Here is a 27,030-nt window from a genome sequence, read left to right as displayed (position 1 = left end):
ATTATTGAATAAAAATTTTATGCATTAAGTTAGTTTTATTGCATTTGTTTTAAAAATATGCATCTGCATGAATTACTTTATGTATAATAATTTTATGATATTAGCATGTTGTTCCATGCCAAATAACTTGTGTTGTATGAAAGTCATTTACCTCTGACAGAGGGTTTTTGTATGTGATTTTTCTCTTTCCTAAGAGATCTCTAAGATCCTTTATCAATGATCTTATTACGATTGAAACTATTCAGACTACTTTTTTCTTGATTTTCTTGTTTGAGAGTCCTACTTTAAAGTGGTTTAAGTTGTAAGGAAGTACAGTAGAGAAAATACGTATATATATGGTTTTTACATTGTATATATGTGTGTATGTATATATTTCTTTGACTAATAAATGTCTTACTGGAAGAATGCTTATATCGGAAATCTGACCCACTGGCTTGGTGCAGTGGCTCACACCTATAATCCCAGCACTTTGGGAGGCCAAGGCAGAAGGATCACTTGAGCCCAGTAGTTTGAGACCAGCCTGGGTAATATAGTGAGACCCTGTCTTTACAAAAACTTAGCCGGGCATGGTGGTGTGTACCTGTGGTCCCAGCTACTCAGGAGGCCAGTGTAGGAGGATTGCTTAAGCCTGGAAGGTTGAGGCTACAGTGAGCCATAATCATGCCACTGTACTCCAGCCTGGGTGACAGAATGAGACCCTGTCTCAAAAAAAAAAAAAAAAAAAAATTCTGACCCACCAGTACAAGAACTTGTACAGGAACTAAAAGTATCTTTCAGTATGTCTCCTTGAACAGTGTCTTGTGGTTAATATAGAGATACATGCTGAAATGTTTACGGATGAAATGATATGATGTCTGGAATTGGCTTCAAAATAATCCACTAGGGGAAGGAGGGTAAAGTGGGTGGTATTATGATAAAACAATATTGTCTTAGGTTGATTCTTTGTTTAAGCTAGGTAATCTCTGTGGAGTTTCATTATTCCTTTCCCCTTTCTCTTTTCTTTTGTGTATATTTGAAATTTTTCATTATAAACTGTAGGAAAAAGATCTATTACAATACAAATAGCTATGAGGGAAACATCAGCTTCCTTAAAGGATTTATGTCTAAGGTGGGAGATGTACTCTAGAGCAGGGTCCCCAATTCCCGGGCTGTGGGTTCACGGCCTGATAGGAATCAGGCTGCATAGCAGGAGGTGAGCGGCCAGCAAGTGAGCAAGGAAGTACAGTAGAGAAAATACATATATATATGTTTTTTATATTTTATATATGTGTGTATGTGTATTTCTTTGACTAATATATGTCTTACTGGAAGAATGCTTATATCAGAAGTCTGGCCCACTGGCTTGGTGCAGTGGCTCACACCTATAATCCCAGCACTTTGGGAGATTCTCATAGGAAGGCGAACCCTATTGTGAACTGTATGTGGGAGGGATCTAGATTGTGCAGTCCTTAAGAGAATTTAATGCCTGATTATCTGAGGTGGAACAGTTTCATCCTGGAACTGTCCATCTCTCCCCACCCCCATCCATGGAAAAATTGTCTTCCACAAAACTGGTCCCTGGTACCAAAAAAGTTGGAGACCGCTGTTCTAGAGAGCAGGCTAGAGAAATCTATATTCCAATATAAAAATGTCTAGCTTAATTTCTCTTTTTTTTTTTTTTTTTTTTTTGGTGGCAGAGTCTCACTCTATTGCCCAGGCTGGAGTGCAGTGGCACGATCTTGGCTCACTACAACCTCCACCTCCCAGGTTCAAGTGATTCTCCTCCCTTAGCCTCCCGAGTAGATGGGATTACAGGCACGTGCCACCACGACCGGCTACCTTTTGTATTTTTGGTAGAGACAGGGTTTCATCTATACCCATAGCTTATTCACAACACATAATTGGGAATCTCTGCTCTAATAAAATGTAGTAATCAGGTCAGGGGAAGGAAGTGGGAATCACAAGCTTGGTAGACATGGAAGACTATGATATTGAGTACTGCGATAATGAGGATAATGGAATGATGCAGCAACCTTGAAAATAAAAGAGAGTGTAGCAAGTCATAAAGGGGAAAAGTGACATAGAAAAATGCTTTCGGCTGGGCATGCTGGCTCACACCTGTAATCCCAGCACTTTGGGAGGCCAAGGTGGGCGGATCACCTGAGGTAAGGAGTTTGAGACCATCCTGAGCAACATAGTGAAACCCCATCTCTACTACAAGTACAAATATTAGCCAGGTGTGGTGGCAGGTGCCTGTAATCCCAGCTACTGGGGAGGCTGAGGCAAGAGAATCACTTGAACCTGGGAGGCGGAGGCTGCAGTGAGCTGAGATCACGCCATTGCACTCCAGCATGGGCGACAGAATGATAGTCCGTCTCAAAAAAGAAAAATGCTTTCAAAAGACAGAAGACAAAGAAAGAGAATGGGAGTTTAGGTGAGAAAGGTTGTCTTTGATGGTAGAATAGGCATCTGAAGGATAAGTACTAGTTATAAATGTTAGCCCTGGACAGATGTTAATACCAGTAAAGTTTAATTACAGAGTAAAACCTTCTCAGTTTGTTTAACTTTATAGAACAAATGGAGGGGAAGACAGAGAATCATTTAAGAGTGGACTACAGAGGTCAGGTTTTGAAATAGCTACATGCGTGTGTTTGTTTTTGAGACAGGGTTTTGCTATGCCCAGGGTGGTCTTGAACTCCTGGAGTTCAAGCCTCTGGAGTAGCTGAGACTGCAGGCATGTGTCACTGCACCTGGCTGAAATAATTATATGTTTTAAAAGAAAACTGTTGCTCTTCTTTGAGCTGTTAGCTAGTAACAGCAGAAGGAACTTCACATTAAGTGAACCAACAAGATTTGGAAGAGACTTCTTTTAAATATTTTTTAATTGGTAAAATTCAGTTAATATTTATTACAGGCCCAAGATGAGAGTTGTATTGGAAGTGAGATGTAGAAAAGTATTTTGCTTAATTGAAATGGTGATGTAGCAATGGTATTATATAAACTTTTGAAAAATAGAAAAAAATCCTGCCTTTCTAATACAACCTTTTCTTTTTTGTAATTTTTCATAATTATTTCTATAATTATGTTTTAAAGTTATAAAACTGGTATATATTATAGTAGTCTATTTTCCTTTTATGACTGAATCTTAAAAACACACTTTCCATGTTTTGACATTTATAAATACCTTTCTTAGAGCTTCATACTGTTTCAGTGTGTTTATGAGTAATTATTTATTAAACATTTGTTTGTTTCCTTATTGTTGGGTATTTGTCTTTTTTGTTGGTTATACATGATGCATATATATTTCTATATATGATATAAACCTATGATGTTGGACATCATAATGAATCTTTAATCAGCTAAGTTTTTGTTTCTTTTTATTTATTAAGGTAAGTACTCAGAAGTGCAGTTACTGGGCCACTCCCCTGCCTAATTAAACCCTTTTAAGCAACTTCTTATTTCAATTAAAATAAAATCCCAAATGGCTTACCTGCAACATCCTGAAGTTAGATCCTGAAGTTAGGTTCGTTTTTTTTTTTCCTGCCACTTTTCCTCTGTGTTCTTCACATGTGACAATTTTCATTAATCTATCAAGTTAGCTTATTTTTTCTTCAGTTATCACTATTCTATTAATCCTAGCCAATGATTTTTTTTTCAGACATTGCATTTTTCAGTTCTAGAATTTCCACTGGGTTCTTTATGGTTTTTATTTTATTTTATTTTTTTTTTGAGACAGAGTCTTACTCTGTCCACCTGGCTGGAGTGCAGTGGTGCGATCTCGGCTCACTGCAAGCTCCGCCTCCTGGGATCACGCCATTCTCCTGCCTCAGCCTCCTGAGTAGGTTTTAATTTTTCTACTGAGGAGAGAGGGCGAAAGCACAAATGCAAAAGCATTGAAAAAGAAATTGTAGAATGTTAGAGCAGCACTGAACTCAGTTGAGGTTAAAGATATTAAATCCCGCTGGGCGCAGTGACTCAAGCCTGTAATCCCAGCATTTTGGGAGGCTTAGGCAGGTGGATCACCTGAGGTCAGGAGTTTGAGACCAGCCTGACCAACATGGTGAAACCCTGTCTCTACTTAAAAATACAAAAATTAGCCAGGCATGGTGGCGAGCACCTGTAATCCCAGCTGCTTGGGAGGCTGAGGCAGGAAAATCGCTTGAACCCGGGAGGCAGAGGTTGAAGTGAGCCAAGATTGTGTCATTGCACTCCAGCCTAGGTGACAGAGCAAGACTCCGTCAGAAAAAAAAAAAAAGATATTAAATCCAGGAAGTTGACTACTTTTGTCCAGCAACACTAATAAGAAAGATAGCTGGTCTGGGCACAGTAGCTCTTGCCTGTGATCCCAGCACCCTGGGAAGCTGAGGTGGAAGGATTTCCTGAGTCCAGGAATTTGAGGCTGTAGTGAGCTATGATTGCACAACTGCGTTCCAGCCTGGGTGACAGAGCATGACTCTGTCTCAAAAAGAAAAAAAAAAAAAAGACTTGGTGCAGTGGCTCACACCTATAATTCCAGCACTTTGGGAAGCCAAGACGTGCGGATCTCTTGAGCCCAGGAGTTTGAGCCCCCAGCCTAGCCAACATGGTGAAACCTGTCTCTACTAAAAATATAGAAATTAGCCAGGTGCAGTGGCGCACACCTGTAATCGCAGCTACTCGGGTGGCAGAGACACAAGAATCGCCTGAACCCGGGAGGTGGAGGTTGCAGTGAGTCAAGATCATGCCACTGCACTCCAGCCTGGGGAATAGAGTGAAACTCTGTCTCAAAAAAAAGAAAAAAGAAAAAACAGAAACATAGCTGGACTGCTCCAGGTTGGGATATATCCAGCCAGTACTACAGAAGGGAAAACACTGTAGATGTGAGACACATATAAAGAAAGATGGTTTTGTGGCAAGAAATGAGAACTGAGAGGGAGGCCACGTTCTTTCATTGATTCAGCAAATATTTACTGAATAGTACTTACTTACTATGCGCCAGGCATTTTTCTGGGTGCTAAGAATAAACAAGAAATAGAACAAAGTCCCTTCCCTCATGGAGCTTACATTCTGGTGAGGAAGATAGATTACAAACATATACACATAAAAGACTGGTTTTGTGAAAAAAATCTATATATCAGGGTATAGGACTGAGGATAAAATAGCAAGGAGATTCAGCTTTAGATGGGGTGGGTCAGAGAAGAATGCACTGAGGAAGTAACAATGTAGCAGAGGAGGTGACTACACAGTAGAGACCTAGATAATAAAGTTATTACTCATGATCTATGATGCTAATTAGACTGCGACTTAATAAATCAGTAAAGAAGTATGCGAAATAGGCTGGGTGCTGTGGCTCATCCCTATAATCCCGACACTTTGGGAGGCCAAGGTGGGTGGATTGCTTAAGCTCAGCAGTTCAAGACCAGCCTGGGCAACATGGCAAAACCCCACCTCTACAAAAATTACAAAAAAAATTAGCTGGTGTGGTAGCGTGTACCTGCAGTCCCAGCTTCTTTGGAGGCTGAGGCAGGAGGATCACTTGACCCTGGAAGGTGGAGGTTGCAGTGAATTGAGATCGTGCCACTAAACTCCAGCCTGGGTGACAGAGTGAGGCCCTGTCTCAAAAAAAAAAAAAAAAAAAAAAAAAAAGAAGTATGTGAAATAATAAGAAATGCAGTCATGTGCTGCATAATGATGTTTCAGTCAATAATGGATGGCTATCCAGTGGTGGTCCCATAAGATAATAGTGTGTTTTTACTGTACCTTTTCTATGTTTAGCTATGTTTAGGTACACAGATTCTTACCATGTGTTACAATTGCCTACAGTATTCAGTACAGTAACATGCTACACATTTAGGTTTGTGTAAAGTATACTTCATGATTTTTGTACAACAGTGAAATCACCTAACAAAGCATTTCTCAGAACTTATCCCCATTGCCAATTGACACATGACTGCATATATTAGGCTCTGCCCCCACTCTCTGGCACAGAACTCTTAAAACCCTTGTAATTTCCTGAATGGTAGGGGTGCGAGGACAATCATTTGTCGTATCATTTGATCACTGCTCTGATTCCTGAGACAGAGTTCCTAATACCCTTGTAGATAGGAGCACTAGGAGAATCTTTTGTTGTAATATTTGGTCTTTGACCCCAGTTCCTGACACAGAACTCCTAAGACCTTTGTAATTTCCTGAGTGATAGGAGCATCTGATACAGAGCTCCTAAATCCCTCAGGATTTCCTGGTAATTAGGAGTGACTTTTGTACAAATGAGGTGACCCTTGGCAGGTTCCGGGATGGGGGCTAGTCACCAGAAAGATAAAGCCATGATTGTAAGCTTGAAGCTTTCAGCTCTACCCCCTATTCATTGGAGATGGGAGAGGGGCTGGAAATTGAGTTAATAATTAATCATACCTCTGCGATGAAGTGTCCATAAAAAAATCCCTGAACTGTAAGGTTTGGAGAGTTTCCAGGTTGGTGCAGACACCCATGTGTCAGTAGGGTGGCACAACCCAACTCTGGGGACACAAGCTTCTGAGCTTGGAGCCCTTCCACACCTTGCCCTATGTATTTCTTCATCTGGCTGTTCATCTTGTTCATCTATGTCCTTTGTTATATCCTTTAAAAATTAACTGATAAACATAAGTAAAGTGTTTCCCTTTTGCTAGAGTTCTGTGAGCCACTCTAGCAAATTAATCGAACCTGAGAAGGGAGTTGGGGGAACCCCAATTTATAGCTGGTGGGTCAGAAGCAGAGGTTACAACCTGGTGCTTGCAACTGGTATGTGAAGTAGGGAACAATATTATGGCCCTGAGCCCTTAACCAGTGGGATCTGATGCGATCTTCTGGTAGTGTCAGAATTTCTTTCTTGCTAGTAGGGAGAAATCCCACATATTTTGGTGACCAGAGGCAAAGTGTTTTGTGTTAAATGGTGTACAAGAGTTGGAAAAACACTTTGGTTTTTTCCCTGTCTTTAATAAAGTGATACCGTCAGAAAGAGAACCCTAGAAGCGGAATGTAGACAAAACTAGAAGTGGAGGTGATCCTGAAGAGAGAGAGGCAGTAAGTTCTCGAAAGTTACCACCAAATCCAGGTGAAAAAGAACTAGGGCGGAAGATAGTGGCAGAAGAGAAGGGAAAGAAATGATAAGCATGAATAATATTTTAAAAGTAGATTTGGTGACTGAGGTTTGGTCACCTCAGTCAGAGGCAAGGTACTAATCAAGGTAGATTGCTGAGATCACAGTTTGATTGACTGAGTAGATAATGGGTAGAGATTTCCCATCCTTTCTGTTTGTTTTACCAGCAGAACCCTTTTCCCAAGTAAAATCTTACATAGAATCCAATATATCAGTTAGACAAAATGAGGCTAATGTGGGTGGAGGACCTGGAGCTCCCTGAGGTTATTAGCAATACTTCTAATGGGAAGTAGGACAAGAGGCGTTATTATATGCACATACCCTGAAGAGCTCTTTTTTCAGATTTAACTGTTTCCAGCTTCCCCTGTCCTTGCCCTCAGATATACAGTTGGCAGGGGAAATTTTTGTTACTTTTCCTCCTTAATAAAAGAGTAATAAATGCTCATTAAAAAATACAAAGAAAAATGAGAAAAATACAAAATCTAGTTCAAATACACAAGACTAAAACAATATATTTTATTATTTGTATGTGCAGCTTAAAAATAAGGTTATAATCATATTTATTTCTAATATTTTAAAGTTTTGATTAAAAATTTGTTAAATTTTTTGTGGGTACATAACAGATATGTATACATATATATTTATGGAGTACTTGAGTTATTTTGATATAGCCATACTTTATCAAATGTGTAATAATCACATCATGGTACATGGAGTATCCATCCCCTCAAGCATTTGTCCTTTGTGGTTTTTTATAATGTGGTTATAAAAAACATTTAGTTATTTATAAATGTATAATTAAATTATTGACCGGCTGGGTGCAGTAGCACATGCCTGTCATCCCAGCACTTTGGGAAGCAGGCGGATCACTTGAGGTCAGGAGTCTGAGACCAGCCTGGCCAACATGGTGAAACCCTGTCTCTACTAAAAATATAAAAATTAGCCGGGTGTGGTGGCACATGCGTGTAATCCCAGCTACTTGGGAGGCTGAGGTGGGAGACTTGCTTGAACCTGAGAGGTAGAGGTTGCATTGAGCTGAGATCACACCACTGTACTCCAGCCTGGGTGTCAGAGCGAGACTCTGTCTCAAAAAGAAAAAAAAAAGAAAACCAAATATGAAATATTATTTATTCTTTGTTTTTTTTTTTTGTACTCATTAGTCACCCTCACTCCCCCTGCCACCCCTGCCACACCACGTTTTCCAGGCTCTGATAACTATAGTTTATTTTCTGTCTCCACGTGTTCAATTGTTTTAGTTTTTAGCACCCACAAATAAGTAAGAACATATGAAGTTTATCTTTCTATGCCTCGCTTATTTCACTTAACGTAATGACCTCCAGTTCCTTCCATGTTGTGAATGACAGGATCTCTTTTTTTTTTAATGGCCGAATAGTACTCCATTGTTTACATGTACCACATTTTCTTTATCTATTTGTCTGTTGATGGACACTTAGGTTGTGTCTAAATTTTGGCTGTTGTGAATAGTGCTGCAACAAACATGGAAATACAGACGTCTCTTCAATATACTAATTTCATTTCTTTTGGGTATATACCTAGCAGTGGGATTGCTGGATCATGTGGTAGTTCAATTTTTAGTGTTTTGAGGAACTCCCAAACTGTTCTCCATGGTGTACTAACTTATATTCCTGCCAACAGCATACAAGGGTTCCCTTCTCTCCACATCCTCACCAACATTTGTTATTCCCTGTCTCTTGGTTAAAAGCCATTTTAGCTGGGGTGAGATGATATCTCATTGTAGTTTTAATTTGCATTTCTCTGATAATCAGTGATTTTGAGCACTTTTTGTATGCCTGTTTGCCATTTATATGTCTTCTTTTGAGAAATGTCTATTCAGATCTTTTGCCCTTTTTTAAATTGAATTATTAACTCTTTTATATTCTGGTTATAAAACTCTTGTCAGATGGGTAGTTTGCAGATGTTTTCTCCCATTCTGTGGGTTGTTTCTCACTTTGTTGATTGTTTCCTTTGCTGTGCAGGAACTTTTTACTTGATATTTTTGCTTTGGTTGCCTGTGCTTGTGGGGTCCTGCTCAAGAAATTCTTGCGCAGACCAATGCCCTGGAGATTTTCCCCAAGGTTTTCTTGTAGTAGTTTCATAGATTGAGGTCTTAGATTTAAATATTTAATCCACTTTGATTTGATTTTTGTATGTGGTGAGAGATAGAGGTCTAGTTTCATTCCTTTGCATACGAATATCCAGTTTTCCCAGCACTGTTTATTGAAGAAACTGTCTGTTCTCCAATGTATGTTGTTGGCACCTTTGTGGAAAATGAGTTCACTCTAGGTGTATGGATTTGTTTCTAGGTTCTCTATTCTGTTCCATTGGCCTACGTGTCTGGTTTTTTTGCCAGTACCATGCCATTTTGTTTACTATAGCTCTGTAGTGTAATTTGAAGTCAGGTAATGTAATTCCTACAGTTCTGTTCATTTTGCTCAGGATAGCTTTGGCTATTCTGGGTCTGTTGTGGCTCTATATAAATTTTAGGATTGTTTTTTCTATTTCTGTGAAGAATGTCATTGGTATTTTGATAGGATTGCATTGAATCTATAGATTGCCTTGGGTACTGTGGACATTTTAACAATATTGATTCTTCTAATCCATGAATATGGAATATCTTTCCATTTTTTGTGTCCTCTTTGATTCATCAGTATTTTATAGTTTTTATTGTGGAGATCTTTCATTTCTTTGACTAATTCCTAGGTATTTAATTTTATTTGTAGCTACTATAAATGGGATTACTTTAAATTACTTTTTCAGGTTCTTCACTGCCATGATTTTTGTATGTTGATTTATGTCCTGCAACTTTACTGAATTTGCTTAGCAGTTCTAATAGTTTTTTGGTGGAGTCTAGATTTTTCCAAATATAATATATTATCTGCAAACACGGATAATTTGACTTCTTCCTTTCCAATTTGAATGGCCCTTTATTTTTATCTCTTGTCTGAATGCATAGCTAGAACTTACAGTACTATATTGAATAACAGTGTTGAAAGTAGGCTTCCTTGTTGTGTTCCATATCTTATAGGAAAGGCTTTCAGTTTTTCCCTACCCTGTATTTTACTAGCTGAGGGTCTGTCATGTATGCCTTTTATTATGTTCAGGTATGTTCCTTCTGTACCCAGTTTTTTGAGGGATTGTATCATGAAGGGATGTTGAATTTTATCAAGTGCTTTTTCAGCATCAGTTGAAATGATTATGTTGTTTTTGTCCTTCATTTCATTGATATGATATATTACATTGATTGATTTGCATTCATTGAGCCATCTTGCATCTCTGGGATACATCCCACTTGGTCATGATCAATGATCTTTTTAATGTGTTGTTGACTATGGTTTGGTAGTATTTTGTTGAGGATTTTTGCATCAGTGTATGTCAGGGATATTTGCCTGTAGTTTTCTTTTTTTGATGTTTCTTTGTCTGGTTTTGGTATCTGGGTGATTTACAAGCCTTGTAGAATGAATTTGGAAGTATTCCTCTCTCCTCTATTTCAGTGGTCCCCAACCTTTTTGGCCCCAGGGACTGGTTTTATGGAATACAGTTTTTCCATGAACTGGGGTGGAGGGTGGTATGGTTTCAGAATGATTCAGTATTACATTTGTTGTGCACCTTATTTCTAATATTATTACATTGTGATATATAATGAAATAATTATACAGCTCACCATAATGTAGAATCAGTGGGAGCCCTGAGCTTGTTTTCCTGCAATTAGACAGTCCCATCTTGGGGTCAGTGACAGATCATCAGGCATTAGACTCTCACAAGGAGCACACAACCGGGATCCCTCACATGCACAGTTCACAACAGTGTTTGCACTCCTGTGAGACTCTAATGTTGCGGCTAATCTGACGGAGATGGAGGTCAGGTGGTAATGCAAGCAATGGGGAGCAGCTGTAAATACAAATGAAGCTTCTTTCACTTGCCTGCCACTCACCTCCCGTGGTGCAGCCTGGTTTCTAACAGGCCATGGACCAGTACCAGTCTGTGGCCCAGGGTTGTGGGACCCCTGCTGTATTTTTTGGAATAGTTTGAATAGGATTGATATCAGTTCTTCTTTAAATATTTGGTAAGATTTAGCAGTGAAGCTATTAGGTGCTGGGCTTTTCTTTACTGAAAGCCTTTTTATTACTGCTTCAATCTTGTTACTTGTTATTGGTCTGTTCAGGTTTTGGATTACTTTATGGTTCAGTGTTGGTAGGTTGTATGTGTCTGTTAATTTATCCATTTCTTCTAGGCTTTCCAATTTATTGGCATATCATAGCCATGTTGCTTCTAGTAGCCACTAATGAATGTCTGTGGTATAAGTTTTAATGTCTCCTTTTTCATCTCCAATTTTATTTACTTGGGTCTTCTCTCTTTTTTTCTTAGTCTGACTAAAGGTTTGTCAATATTATCTTTCAGAAAACCAACTTTTTGTTTCACTGATCTTTTGCATTGTTTCCTGTGTTTCAATTTGGTGTATTTCTGCTCTGATTCTTATTCTTTCTTTTCTTCTACAAATTTTAGGTTTGATTTGCTCTTGCTTTTCTAGCTCTTTAAGATGCAGCATTAGGTTATCTATTTGAAGTTTTTTCACTCTTTTGAGGTAGTCACTTATACCACAAACTTCCCTCTTAGTGCTGCTTTCACTATATCCCATAGGTTTTGGTGTGTTATGTTTCTTTTATCATTTGTTTCAAGTAAATTTTACATTTCTTTCTAATTTCTTTTTTGACCCTCTGGTCAATTGGTAGCATATTGTTCAGTTTCCATATGTTTGTACAGTTTCTAGAATTCCTCTTGTTATTGATGTCTAGTTTTATTCCATTGTGGTCAGAGAAGATGTTTCATACTATTTCAAATTTTTTGAATGTTTTAAGACTTGTTTTGTTACCTAACATGGTTTACTCTTGAGAATGATCCATGTGCTGAAGAAAAGAATGTGTATTGTACAGCCATTGGATGAAATGTTTTGTAAATATCTTATTAGGTCCAACTGGTCTATAGCGAAAATTAAGTGTAGTGTTTCCTTGTGGATTTTCTGTTTGGAAGATCTGTTCATTGCTGAAAGTGGGGTGTTGAAGTCTCCAGCTATTATTATATTGGGGGTTTGTCTGTTTAGTGCTAATATTTGCTTTATATATCTGGGTGCTCCAGTGTTGGTGCATATATGTTTACAATTGTTATATCCTCTTGCTCACTTGACCCCTTTATCATTATGTAATGACCTTGTTTCTTTATAGTTTTTGTCTTGAAATCTGTTTTATCTGATACAAATACAGCTACATCTGCTCTTTTTTTGGTTTCCATTGTCTATGTTTTTCCATCTCGCTATATATCTGCGTGTGTCTTTATTGTGTTTCTTGTATGCAACAAGTTGTTGGATCTTGTTTTTTATCCATTCAGCCACTCTACGTCTTTTGATTGGAGAGTTTAGTCCATTTTCGTTCGATGTTATTGTTTATAAGTATGGGCTTACCCCGCCATTTTGTTGTATTCTGGTTGTTTTGTGATGTTCTCTTCCTTTCTTCTTTCTTTCCTTCCTTCCTTCCTTCCTTCCTTCCTTCCTTCCTTCCTTCCTTCCTTCCTTCCTTCCTTTTAGTTAAGGTGATTTTTCTTTGGTGGTATGATTTAATTTCTTGCTTTTTATTTTTTGTGTATCCATTGTATGTTGTTTGAGGTTACTGTGAGGCTTGCAAATAATATAACCCATTATTTTTTAAACAGATGACAACTGGCTAGGTGTGGTGGCTCATGCCTGTGTTCCCAGCACTTTGGAAGGCTGAGGCAGGCAGATCACTTGAGGTCAGGAGTTCGAGACCAGCCTGGCCAACATGGCGAAACCCCATCTCTACTAAAAATACAAGAATTAGCCAGGCATGGTGGTGTGCATCTGTAATCCCATCTGTAATCCCAGCTACTTGGGAGGTTGAGGCATGAGAATCACTTGAACCTGGGTGACGGAGGTTGCAGTGAGCTGAGATCATGCCACTGCACTCCAGCCTGGGTGACAGAGCAAGACTCCATCTCAAAAAAAAAAAAGTAAATGAGTTTTGTACCTTCAGATGATTTCTTATGGCTCATTAACATCCTTTTCTTTTAGATTGAAGGACTTTCTTTAGAATTTCTTGTAGAACATGTCTGGTGTTGATGAAATCTCTTCGCTTTTTGTTGTCTGGGAAAGTTTTTATTTCTCCTTCATGTGTGAAGGATGTTTTTGCTCGATATACTGTTCTGGGGCAAAAGGTTTTTTCCTTCAGCACTTTAAATATATCACCCACTCTCTCCCTGGACTGTAAAGTTTCCACTGAAAAGTCTGCTGCTGGTGCTTTGGAGCTCCATTGTATGTTGTTTGTTTCTTTTCTCTGGGGCTTTTAGGATTCTTTCTTTATCTTTGACTTTCAGGCATTTTATTAAATGCCTTGAGGTAGTCTTTGGGTTAAGTCAGCTTGGTGTTCTGTAACCTTCTTGTACTTGAATGTTAATATCTCTCTCTAGGTTTGGGAATTTTGCTGATATTATCTCTTTGAATAAACTTTTTACTCTATCTTTTTCTCTGCCGCCACCTTAAGTTATTAAGGCCAGTAACTTTTAGATTTGCTTTTTTGGAGGCTGTTTTCTAGATCTTGTAGGTGTGCTTCATACGTTTTTATTCTTTTTTCTTTTGTCTCCTCTGATTGTGTGTTTTTTGTTTTTGAGATGGAGTCTCGCCCTGTCGCACAGGCTGGAGTGCAGTGAAGCAATCTCGGCTCACTGAAACCTCTGCCTCCCGGGTTCAAGCCATTATCCTGCCTCAGCCTCCTGAGTAGCTGGGATTACAGGTGCCCATCACCATGCCCAGCTAACTTTTGTATTTTTAGTAGAGACAGGGCTTCACCATGTTGGCCAGGCTGGGACTGTGTATTTTCAAATAGCCTGTCTTCAAGCTCACTAATTCTTTCTTCTGCTTGATCAATTCTGCCATTAGAAGACTCATGCGTTTTTCAGTATGTCAGTTGCATTTTTCAACTCTAGAAATTTTGTTTGATTCTTTTTAGTTGTTTCAATCCTTGTTAAATTTATCTGATAGAATTCTGAATTCCTTCTCTGTGTTATCTTGAATTGCTTTGAGTTGCCTCAAAACAGCAATTTTGAATTCTCTGTCTGAAAGGTCACATACCTCTTTCCCTCTGGGATTGGTTACTGGTGTCTTACTTAGTTGATTTGTTGAGGTCTTGTTTTCCTGGATGGTCTTGATGCTTGTGGATGTTCATTGATGTATGAACACTGACAAGTTATATATTTATTGTAGTCTTTGGTGTCTGGGCTTGTTTGTACCTGTGCTTCTTGGGAAGGCTTTCTAGGTATTCTAAGGGACTTGGGTGTTGTGATTCAAGTGTTTAGTCATGGCAGCTGTATCTGCATTAGGAGGTACCTTAAACCCAGTAATGCTGTGGTTCTTGCAGACTTGTAGAGGTGCCATCTTCGTAGTCTTGGAGAGAATTTAAGAACTAGGAGAATTTTCTGGTTTGCCAGGCAGAAACTCTGATTATCTTTCCTTACTTTTTCCCAAACAGAGTGTCTGTGTCTGTGCTGAGCTGCCTGGAGGTGGGGGAGGGGTTACATAAGTATCCCTGTGGCCACCACCACTGGGACTGCACTGGTTCAGACCTGAAGCCAGCACAATACTGGGTCTTGCTCAAGGCCCTGGGGCTCTACAATCAGCAGGTGATGAAGCCAGCTAGGTTTGTGTTCTTCCCTTCAGGGCAGCGAGTTCTTCTGGGCCCCATGCGGTTGAGAGATGCCATCTGGGAGGCAGGGCCTAGAGTCGGAAACCTTAGAAATCTACTTGGATCTCTATTCTGCTATGGCTGAGCTGGCACCCAGACCACAAGACAAAGTCCTTTCCACTCTTCTCTCCCCTTTCCACAGGCAGAGGAGTCTTTCCCCTGGCCACCACCACAGGTCCATGGAAAGTACTGAGAGGCTACTGCTAGGGTTTACTTAAGGCCCAAGGGCTCTTCAGTCAGCTTGTGGTGAATGCTGCCAGGCCTGGGACTCACCCTTAAGGTTGATGGGCTCCTCTCTCATCCAGAGCAGGTCCAGAAATGCTGTCGAAGAGCCCAGGCTTGGAATCAGGGACCCTAAGAACCCACTTGGTGCTCTACCTCAACTGGTGGCTTAGCTGGTACCTAAGCTGTGAGACGAAGTCCCCTTTGTTTCTCCCTCTGCTTTTCTCAAACAGAAGGAGTTTCTCATATGACCCAGCTTGGAGTGTTCTGGGTCATACGTGAAGCCAGCATGTCTCAGAGTCTCACCCAAGGCCCAGGAAGTATATACTGCCTGGCTACTACTACTGATTATTCAGGGCCCAAGAGCTCTTCAGTCAGCAGGTGATGAATCCTGCCAGGAATGGGTCCTTCCCTTCAAGGCAGTAGGTTCCCTCTGGTCCATGGTGTGTCTAGAAGTGTCTTCTGGGAGCTAGGGCTTAGAATGGGCTCGTGATTCTGCCAGGTGCCCTATTCTACTGTGGCTGAGCTGGTATCCTAATTGCAATACAAAGTCCTCTTTACTCTTCCTTCTCCGCTCCTCAAGCAGAAGGAAGCAGTGTCTTTGGAGGTTGGAACTGTTCAGCCTGATGTTGGGATAGGGGTGGCGCAAGCACTCCCTTAGCCACCCCTGTTGATGTCTCACTAGTTTGTGTGCCCCCGATGTCCACTGGCTCTGAGCCCAGCACAGCACTAGGACTTGCTGAGGAGTTGCAGTCCTTTTGGCCTAGACTGCCTTTGACGTTTGTTTAGGACCCCAGAGCTCTGCCTGTGGTGGAGTGCTCTGCCTGTGGTGGCAAAGCTTGCCAAAACTCAAGTTCTGACTACTGGAATGGACGATTCCTTCTGTCCAGAGCTGTTCTATATGTTTCCTCTGTGGCTATCAGCTGAGTTCTGCCCAGTGTTAACAGCACTGAGTTGCAATGCAGAGTCCCACAGTCACTGAGCTCTCCCTCCCCCAGAGGCATAGATTCTGTCTTTCTGCCATATGGCTGCTGCCAGGGAATGGGGGAGGGGTGGAGTTGGTCGTTCAAGACTCTCTTTCCCACCCTCTTTGGTGCCTCTTTCAGCAATATGAAGTTAAAACCAGGTATTATGATCGCTCCCTATATTTGGTTCTTACGAAGGTGCTTTTTTGTGTAGATAGTTGTTAAGTTTGGTGTTCCTGTACATGGAGGGACCATGGGTAGAGGCTTCTATTTGGCCATCTTGCTCCATTCTCCAGCTAATATTTTCAAGTTTGAGAAACATTTTGTGACAACTGAAAAAAACTGCACACAAAACTACTTGTTAAGTCATAATCTTAGAATGTTGATTGAGGAACATATTGTTAAGCTAATATTACTTCATTAACACTTCAAAATGAATTTGTGTTTTACTAGTCACAACCTCATCTATATATATGAGGTTTGCAATAAATCTAAGATTCAAGATTGAAACCATGATCACATTATTTCTATGTTTCATTTTTTTCATCTTGCCTTAAACTTGAAACATTTCTTCCATTTTATTTATAGCTGTATCAAAATATTTTAATAGTCATATGCTATTCAATTAAGTGACTATATTACAATTTACATATCCATTCCCCCACTGTCAGACACTTAGATCGTCTCCATCTTATTTCTGATAAATGGTACCACAGCAAATATCTGTCTGAATTACTTTCTGGTTCTGCTTCTGGTATGGGTATTTAGCTTCTATTGGACCAAACCTATTGCAGATAACAACTAGAAATTCTAGATAAAACTTTATTTATTTATTTATTTATTTATTTTGAGACAGAGTCTCTGTTGCCCAGGATGGAGTACAGTGGCATGATCTCAGCTCACTGCAACTTCTGTCTCCTGGGTTCAAGTGATTCTTCTGCCTCAGCCTCCCAAGTAGCTGGGATTACAGGTGCACCACCATGCCCAACTAATTTTTGTATTTTTAGTAGAGACAGTGTTTCACCATGTTGATCAGGCTGGTCTCAAACTCCTGACCTCAGGTGATCCGCCCACCTTGGCCTCCCAAAATGCTGGGATTATAGGCGTGAGCCACCACGCCCGGGAAAACCTTTTTTCTTTTTCTTTTTCTTTTTTTTTGGAGGCAGGTTCTGGCTCTGTTGCCTAGGCTGGAGTGCAGTGACATGATCACGTCTCACTGCAACTTTGACCTCCTGAGCTCAAGCAATCCTTTCATTTCAACCTCCTGAGTAGCTGGGACTACAGACTGCAGATATGCACCACCACATCGGCTAATTTTTTTTTTTTTTTTTTTTTTTTTTTTTTTTTTGTAGAGACAGGGTTTTGCCACATTGCCCAGGCTTGTCTCGAACTCCTGGGCTCAAGAGATCCTCCTGCCTTGGCATCCCAAAGTTTGGGGATTACGGTCATGAGACACCATGCCTGGCCTGGATACAATATATTTTTTTAAACTATCTCAAAGCAGTAGAGAGGGACTAACAGAGTTGTACTTGTTTAGCCAGGTGAGTTTACCATTTTTTATAGGTTTTAGTCAGAGGACAGGCACTAGTGTATGCAGGATACTGAACTTTCGCAGAAGAAACAAAATCTTATTGACTGGAAGAATTTGATGGCAGAGATGGAGGTAAACATGATTGCTCAAAAAAGAGGGGAGAAATTAGGTTGTTTTGTTTTTTTGTTGTTGAGTTTGAGGAGTTCTTTATATACTCTGGATATTAACCTCTTTTCAGATACATCATTTGCAAATATTTTCTTCTCTTCAGTAGGTTGTATTATCACTTCTTTATAGTATCCTTTGATGCACAAAAGTCCTTAAGTTTGATGAATTACAATTAATTCATTTTTTCTTTTGTTGCCTGTGCTTTTGGTATCTGTCGTATTCATAAAATCATTGCCAAATCTGATGTCATGAAGATCCTTCTAAGAGTTTTATAGTTTTAGCTCTTCAGTTTAGGTCTTTGGTCCATTATGAGTTGATTTTTTTAATGGTGTAACGTGAGAGTCCAACATTATTTTGCATGTATATATCTAGTTTTTCCAGTAGTGTTAGTTGAAAAGACTGTCCTTTCCTTATTAAACGGTCTTGGTACCCTTGTTGAAAATCAGTGGATTGTATTTGTGATGGTTTATTTTTGACTTTTTAACTTCATTAATTCATTCATTTTTATTTTATTTTATTTTATTTTATTTTATTTTATTTTATTTTATTTTATTTTTTTGAGACCAAGTCTCACTCTTGCCCACGCTGGAACGCAGTAGCGCGATCTCGGCTCACTGCAACCTCAGCCTCCCAGGTTCAAGCGATTCTCATGCCTCAGCCTCCCGAGTAGCGGGGATTACAGGCACCCGCTACTATGCCTGGCTAATTTTTGTATTTTTAATAGAGTCTGGGTTTCACCATGTTGCTCAGGCTGGTCTCAAACTTCTGGCCTCAGGTGATCCACCTGCCTCGGCCTCCCAAAGTGCTGGGATTACAGGCGTGAGCCACCGTACCTGGCCTATTTTTTTAATTTATGTGTTTATAGATGGGTTCCTGCTCTGTTGCCCAGGTTGGTCTTGCACTTCCAGCCTCAAGCAATCCTCCTGCCTTGATCTCCCAAAGTGTTGGGATTGCAGGTGTGAGCCACTGCACCCAGCATATTTCTGAGTTCTTTTTTTGTGTGTGTGAGATAGAATCTCACTCTGTTGCCCAGGCTGGAGTGCAGTGGTATAATCTCAACTCACTTCACCCTCCACCTCCTAGGTTCAAGTGATTCTCCTGCCTCAGCCTCCTGAGTAGATGGGATTACAGGCATGTGCCACCATGCTTGGCTAGTTTTTGTATTTTTAGTAGAGACAGGGTTTTACCACGTTGGCCAGTCTGGTCCCAAACTCCTGACCTCAGTTGATCCACCTGCCCTCAGACTCCCAAAGTGCTGGGATTACAGGCATGAACCACTGCACCTGGCCTATTTCTGATTTCTTGATTTTATTCCATCAGCCTATGTCTGGCCATATGTCTGTACCATAATGTTTTTATTACTGTAGTTTTGGTAAGTTTCAAAATTGGGAAATGTGAGTTTTCCAACTTTATTCTTTTTCAAGATTGTTTTGCTATTTAGCGCTCCTGGCAATTCCATATGAGTTTGAGGATCAGCTTTTCTATTTCTCTGAAAAAAGACACAGCATTTTAATGGAGATTGCATTGAATCTCTAGATTGCTTTGGTTTTATTGATCTTAATGTTGTTTTCCTATTCACATTCAAATGGAACATTTATCTAGTCTTTATTTAATTCACCATTTCATTTGTGGTGATGATAATGTTCTGGAATTAAATAGAGGTGATGGTTTTATGATTTTGTAAATATACTAAAACCTACTTTCAAAGGTGAATTGTTTGAAAGTGAATTATACCTTGATTTAACAAGGCAAAAGCAAAAACACTTTCTTCAACTTGATGTCTACTTCCAGCTGTGATTTGTTCTCCCTCTTATAATCAGACTTTTTGGAAGAGCACATACGCTTTCAGTGCCATTGTTACCTCTCATTGACTCCTGTCCAATATAATCCGGATTTTGTTTCCATTCATCCTATGAAACTGCCCTTAGTCTTTGTGGTTTTTTTTTTTTTTTTTTTTGGGTGGGTGGTTGTTTGTTTGTTTGTTTGTTTTTAAGCATTTAACACAGTTGATGTCTTTTGTTTTTCTTAATAACCTTTTCATTTTAGAACAGCTATAGGCTTACAGAATAATTTCAAAGATAGTACAGAGTTACTTTATACCCTTCACTCAGTTTCCCCTACTATCGGTAGCGTACAAGACTCAGACTGGGCAATATGGTGAGACCCTGCCTCTACAAAAACATTTTTAAAAATTAACTGGGCGTGGTGGCACATACCTGTACTCCTGGGCTACTCAGGAGGCTGAGGCGGGAGGCTCACTTGAGCCCAGGAGTTTGAGGCTACAGGAGCTATGATTTTGCCTCTGCACTCCAGCCTGGGTGACATTTTCATCACAGCATATTAAGGCACATACTATCAACATGACTTATCACCGTTGATGTGAACCTTGATCAGCTGACTGATGTCGCTTTTGTCAGGTTTCTCCACAGTAAAGTTAGTCTTTACTCCTCTCCTTTTCTGCATCATAGGCTTTGGAAGGAAGTCACTGTGTGGAGCACACACTTGAGGAGCAGGGAGTTACGCTCTCCCTCCTTGAGGGGAGTTTCTACATAAATTAAATTAGCATTTACACCAATTAGGACTCTTTGGTGCTCTAGATTTGTCCCTTCTCCTCTATTTATTCAATTATTTATTTAGATTAGTATGGACTCATGGATATTTAGTTTATACTGTGGGTTATAATCCAATATTTTATTTTCTTGCTCACATTTCCAGATACGGCCATTGGTAGCTCTTTCTGTTGGTTTCCGTGTCTCTTGGACAAGTCCTAATCATTGTGTTTGTTTTTGATACTTCCTTATTTGTTGGCACTGCAAGATGCCCTAGACTCATCTTGTGTATTTCCTGCCCAGTCCTCAGATCAGTCATTTTTCCAGAGTATGGATTCCTTGTCCTGGAGAATGTTATTAGAAACCAATATCTCAGTGCTAAATGAGCTCATTGCTACTGGAGTGGTGCCTTTCTTTTTGAATCACTGTTTTATCCTTTTTGTCTGTGATATATTTTCTTAGTCTTTCATAGAAGGTAGTACAGTGTAGTAGTTAAGAACAAGAGCACTGGAGGACTAAAATGTAATCTTGATTCCATTTCTTACACCCAACCAAATGTGTGATCTTGAGCAAGGTGATCTTTCTAAACTACAATGTCCACATCTGTAATGATACATATTATAATAGTAGATTGCTCATAGAATGTATTAGGATTCAATGAGCAACTGCACATAAAGTTCTTAGTTCAGTGCCTAGCACATAGTAAGCATTCATTCTGTGCTTACTTCTTTTTCTCCTGTTTATAATATTTTCACCTTCCTTTTTGGCTGTTCCCTGACAGTCTACTCTATTAGATTTCCTTTGTCTTCTAAATGCTTAGTATTCCATGGTCTTAGGTTTTCTTCTCACCTTGTGTATTCTCCCCAGGCGATTTCACCTATTGTTATAGCTTTAGTTGTCATCTGTTTTGTATATGTATGATTCCCTATACCTGTGGCCCAAATATTTGTCTTAAGATTTTGTATATCTGACAGCCTGTTGGACACCTTCATTTGAATAACTTTAATGCACCTCAGACTCAGTCTGTCCAGAATTAAAGTAATTTTTTTACCCTCCCAAAATCTGCTGTCCCCCTTTTCCTGATCTGGTTGATTGATAGTACCACCCGCCCTTTATCCCAGCCGGAAACAGAGGTATTATCTTTAATTCCTTTCTCTTTCTCTCTACTCGTGGTCAAATCCCTTGCAAGGCTTGTTGATTCCACCTAACTCTCTCAGCCTTCCTTACCCATTTTCTCTGCCTTCTCTGCTGCTGTAGTAGGTCAGACCTACTATAAACCATTTCCTGGATTACTGCAGCTGATTTTCTGTTTCATTCTCTGTAATGTAGCTGCATACTTTTTCTCAAACACAGATCTGCACACATCTTTTCATGTTATAAAACATTTTAATAGTTCCTTATTGCCCTCAAGATAAAGTCCAAACTCCAATTTAAATGATCCTTTATGGCCGGGTGCAGTGGCTCACGCCTGTATTCCCTGCACTTTGGGAGACCAATGCAGGTGGCTCAGTTGAGGTCAGGAGTTCGAGACCAGCCTGGCCATCATGGTGAAACCCCATCTCTACTAAAAATATAAATAATTAGCTGGGCGTGGTGGTGTGCACCTGTAATCCCAGGTACTAGGGGGGCTGAGGCAGGAGAATTGCTTGAACCCAGGAGGCAGAGCTTGCAGTAAGCCAAGATCCAGCCACTACACTCCAGCCTGGGTGACAGAGCAGGACTCCATCCCCCGCCCAAAAAAAAATTACTTTAAGATAATGGTTCTTGTTTTCATCTTTACTCGTATCCCAGCCACCTATCCTTCTGCCACATTGAACTGCTTTTAGTTCCCTGGTCTCTCTTCTGTGTCACATTTAGCCTTTCTATATGCTCCTCTCTGGGCCTGGAATTTTATGCTTCCTTGACACCATCTTTCATGCCACTCCTGATATGTTTATACATATCACCTAGCTAATTCCTGTTCATCCCTTACATCTAAGCTTAGGTCTTCCACTGGCCCATAAGCCTCTCGAACAAAAATATTTAAAACTCCTAAATGGAAAGAAGATTAAAAATAATGGAAATGGCCAATGATATATAAGGAGCAAGAACATAATATTGATATTAAATAAAAGAAAACATACTTCAAACCTCAAGTCATTAAAGGAATAAAGAGGAATATTATATAATGGTGAAAGAAATAATCAAGGGCTAACGAGGTCAATGACGCCAAATGCAAGACGACGGGCCTACCGCGGGAGCCTGAGGGAAGCCACGCATTCCGTTCCAAGGCATCTGTGAGCCCGCGGACTATACGCCATGAGCAAAGCTCACTCTCCCGAGTTGAAAAAATTTATGGACAAGAAGTTATCATTGAAATTAAATGGTGGCAGACATGTCCAAGGAATATTGCAGGGATTTGATCCCTTTATGAACCTTGTGATAGATGAATGTGTGGAGATGGCGATTAGTGGGCAACAGAACAATATTGGAATGGTGGTAATATGAGGAAATAATATCATCATGTTAGAAGCCTTGGAACGAGTATAAATAATGGCTGTTCAGCAGAGAAACCCATGTCCTGTCTCCATAGGGCCTGTTTTACTATGATGTAAAAATTAGGTCGGCCGGGCGCGGTGGCTCAAGCCTGTAATCCCAGCACTTTGGGAGGCCTAGACGGGCGGATCACGAGGTCAGGAGATCAAGACCATCCTGGCTAACCCGGTGAAACCCCGTCTGTACTAGAAAATACAAAAAACTAGCTGGGCGAGGTGGCGGGCACCTGTAGTCCCAGCTACTCGGGAGGCTGAGGCAGGAGAAGGGTGTGAACCCGGGAGGCGGAGCTTGCAGTGAGCTGAGATCCGGCCACTGCACTCCAGCCCGCGCGACAGAGCGAGACTCCGTCTCAAAAAAAAAAAAAAAAAAAAAAAAAAAATTAGGTCACATACATTTTCATATTAGACTTTTTGTTAAATAAACTTTTGTAATAGTCAAAAATGCTTTCTCAGATGTTCTGAATATAGAATATTAACTCTCATTCCAATTTTTTCTAACATGAATTTTCCTGGTTGACACTGATTTCAAAGGGTTTTATGCATTAAAGTGGAAGAATCTTATTAAATGTGGGAAAGAAAAGAAATAATCAAAACAACAGTCCGATTTTCAAAAAATGGACAAAACTTGTGAACAGAAGGTTCACAGAAATGAAAATATTTAACAGTTCTTGGACATATATAAAGATACTCAACCTCATTCTTAAGGCATATGTAATTTAAAATTACACTGAGGGCTGGGCACAGTGGCTCATGCCTGTAGTCCTAGCACTTAATGAGGCCAAGGCTGGAGAACTACTTGAGCCCAAAGTTCAAGACCAGCCTGGGCAGCATAGGGAGGCATTGCCTCTACAAAAAATAAGAATAAAATTAGCCAGGCTTGGTGGCATGCACCTGTAGTCCCAGCTGTTTGGGAGGCTGAGGCAGGAGGATTGCTTGAGGCTGGGAGGTGTAGGCTGCAGTGAGCCAGCTGTGTTCGTGCCATTGTACTTGTACTCCAGCCTGGGTGACCCTGTCTCAAAAAAATAAATAAAAACATTGATGTATCGTATTTCACGCTATAAGATTGGTGAGTATTAAGCAGTTTGTGCAGGATTGAAAAAAAGAAGTTTGGGCCAGGTGCAGTGGCTCACGCTTATAATCCGAGCACTTTGGGAGGCCGAGATGGGCAGATTACTTGAGGCCAGGAGTTTGAGACCAGCCTGACCAACATGGCGAAACCCCATCTCTACTAAAAATACAAAAAATTAGCTGGGCGTGGTGGCACATGCCTGTAGTCCCAGCTGAGGCAGGAGAATCGCTTGAACCCAGGAGGCAGAGGTTGCAGTGAGTTGAGATAGCACCATTGCACTTCCAGCATGGGTAACGAGCGAAACTCCATCTAAAAAAAAAGAAAAAATGTTTGACAAAAACACTTTTGTCAAGGGCGTAAGGTAACATGCTTTCCTATACTACTGCTGGGAACATAAATTAGTACAACCTTTATGAGAGGGAATTTACAATATTTATTAATTTAATATTAACATGTCTTACAACTTAGTAGTCTCAATTCTAGGAATTTATTTTATTGCTAGCTCACAAATTTAGGAAATAAAAGTTAATCTTTACAGTATAATATGTAATAGTAAAGTATTGGAAACAATGTAAATCCATCAGTAGGAGCTAGTTAAATAAATTGTGTTCAGTACATATAATGGAATGCTATGCAGATGTAAAATTGGGAATGAGAAAGCCTACGTACAAATATAGAATGATCTAGAAGACACATTGAATTAACAAAAGAAGCCGGGCACGGTGGCTCATGCTTGTAATCCCAGCACTTTCGGAGGCCAAAGCGGGTGGATCACGAGGTCAGGAGTTTGAGACCAGCCCGGCCAACATGGTGAAACCTCGTCTCTACTAAAAATACAAAAGTTAGCTGGGCATGGTGGTTTGCGCCTGTAATCCCAGCTAGTCAGGAGACTGAGTTAGGAGAATCGCTTGAACCCAGGAGGCGGAGGTTGCAGTGAGCCAACATTGTGCCACTACACTTTAGCCTGGGCGACAGAGCAAGACTCCATCTCAAACAAAAAAAGAAAAAGAAAATAAAAGTACAAAACGGTGATCTGGGTATATAACTATTTGTTTAAAGAAGTGAGGAACAGGCCTGGCGTCGTGGCTCACACCGATAATCCTAGCACTTTGGTAGGCTGAGGCGGGCAGATCCCTTGAGTCCAGGAATTTGAGACCAGCCTGGGCAACATAGTGAAACCCTGTCTCAGGCCGGGCGCGGTGGCTCAAGCCTGTAATCCCAGCACTTTGGGAGGCCGAGGCGGGTGGATCACGAGGTCAGGAGATCGAGACCATCCTGGCTAACATGGTGAAACCCCGTCTCTACTAAAAATACAAAAAACTAGCAGGGTGTGGTGGCGGGCGCCTGTAGTCCCAGCTACTTGGGAGGCTGAGGCGGGAGAATGGCGTGAACCCGGGAGGCGGAGCTTGCAGTGAGCCGAGATCACGCCACTGCACTCCAGCCTGGGAGACACAGGGAGACTCCGTCTCAAAAAAAAAAAAAAAAAGAAACCCTGTCTCTATGAAAAATTAGATGGGGGTGGTAGTGTGTACCTGTAGTCCCAGCTACTCAGGAAGCTGAGGTGGTAGGATTGCTTGAGCCCAGGAGGTAGAGGTTGCAGTGAGCTGAGATTGTGCCACTGCACTCCAGCCAGCCTGGGTGACAGAGTGAGACCCTTTCTATAAAAAAAAAAAAAAGAGAGAGAGAGAAATAATGACACAGCATACAAACTTGAAAACATATAATGTCTCTTGTAATACACAGAAACTGTTGACATTGGTTATCTGGTAGTGGAGAAATAGTGCCTTTCACAGAGGAGAAATTTTTAATTTTAATGAAGTCCAACATGAATTTTTCTTTCATGGATCATGCTTTTGCTGTTGTATCTAAAATGTAATTGCCAAAACCAAGCTCATATAGATTTTCTTTTTTATTGTCTCTAGGAGTTTTATAATTTTGTATTTTATGTTTTAAGTCTAGAATCCATTTTGGATTTTTATGACAGGTATGAAGAATCTGTGTCTAGATTCATTTCTTTACATGTAGATACCAGTTCATTTGGCCTCATTTATTGAAAAGACTCTCTTTTCTCCATTAAATTGCCTTTGCCCATTTTGTTAGAGATTAGTTGACCATATTTTTATGGTTCTGTTTCAGGGCTGTTTATCGTGTTCTGTTGATCTATTTTGCTGTTCTTTTGCCAGTGCCACACTATCTTGATTACTGTGGCTTTATAGTTATAGTCTTTTCTTTTCTTTTCTTTTCTTTTTTTTTTTTTTTTTTTTTTTGAGCTAGAGTCTTATTCTGTCTCTCAAGATGGAGTGCAGTGGCACAGTTACAGCTTGCTGCTGCCTTGACCTCCTGGGCTCAGGTAATCTCCCTACCTCAGCTTCCCAAGTACCTGGGACTACAGGCATGTGCCACCATGCCCAGTTAATTTTTTAATTTTTTGGTAGAGACAGGGTCTCACGTTGCCTAGGCTGGTCTTGAACGTCTAGGCTCAAGCTGTCTTCCTGCCTCGGTCTCCCAAAGTGCTGAGATTACAGGCATGAGCCACCATGCCCGACCTATAGTCAGTCTTAAAGTTGGATAATGTTAGTCTTCCAGCTTTTCTTTACTATTGTGTTGACTGTTCTGAGTCTTTTACCTTGTCATATAAATTTTAGAGTCAGTTTTTTGATAACTACAAAGTAACTTGCAGGATTTTTATTGAGATTGCAATAAATCTGTATATCAAGTTGAGAATAACTGAAATCTTAATAATATTGATTCTTCCTATTCATGAGCATGGGGTAGCTCTACATTAATTAGATCTTCTTTGATTTCTTTTATCAGAGTTTTATAGTTTTCCCCCAGAGATCTTATATTTATGTGTATATATATGTGTGTGTATATGTGTATATGTATATATGTGTATACATGTGTGTATATATACACATATGTGTATATATATATTTGTGTATATATATTTATTGGATTTATACCTAAGTATTTCATTTTTGGTGCTAATATAAATGGTCTTGTGTTTTTAATTTCAAATATTATTTGTTCATTGCTGGTGTATAAGAAGGCAATTAATTGTATGTTAAACTTTATAGTAACCTTGCCATAATTGCTTATCAGTTGCAGGAGAGTTTTTGATTATAAGCGGTAT

General features: G+C 40.1%; 1 protein-coding gene and 1 pseudogene across 16 annotated transcripts in view; both read left to right on the top strand.

Moving 5' to 3' along the window:
- Nucleotides 1-25,387, top strand: LOC139361887 (small nuclear ribonucleoprotein G pseudogene; annotated as a pseudogene).
- The window catches only part of LOC105469991 (transcription factor Dp-2), a 196,322-nt gene that overhangs the window by 55,854 nt on the left and 113,438 nt on the right, over nucleotides 1-27,030 (top strand). The window lies entirely within an intron of this gene.

The sequence above is a fragment of the Macaca nemestrina genome, chromosome 2 (assembly GCF_043159975.1).
Source record: "Macaca nemestrina isolate mMacNem1 chromosome 2, mMacNem.hap1, whole genome shotgun sequence".
NCBI lineage: Eukaryota > Metazoa > Chordata > Mammalia > Primates > Cercopithecidae > Macaca > Macaca nemestrina.
Note: the sequence above shows the minus strand (reverse complement) of the source record. Positions and strands in the feature narration are given on the sequence as shown.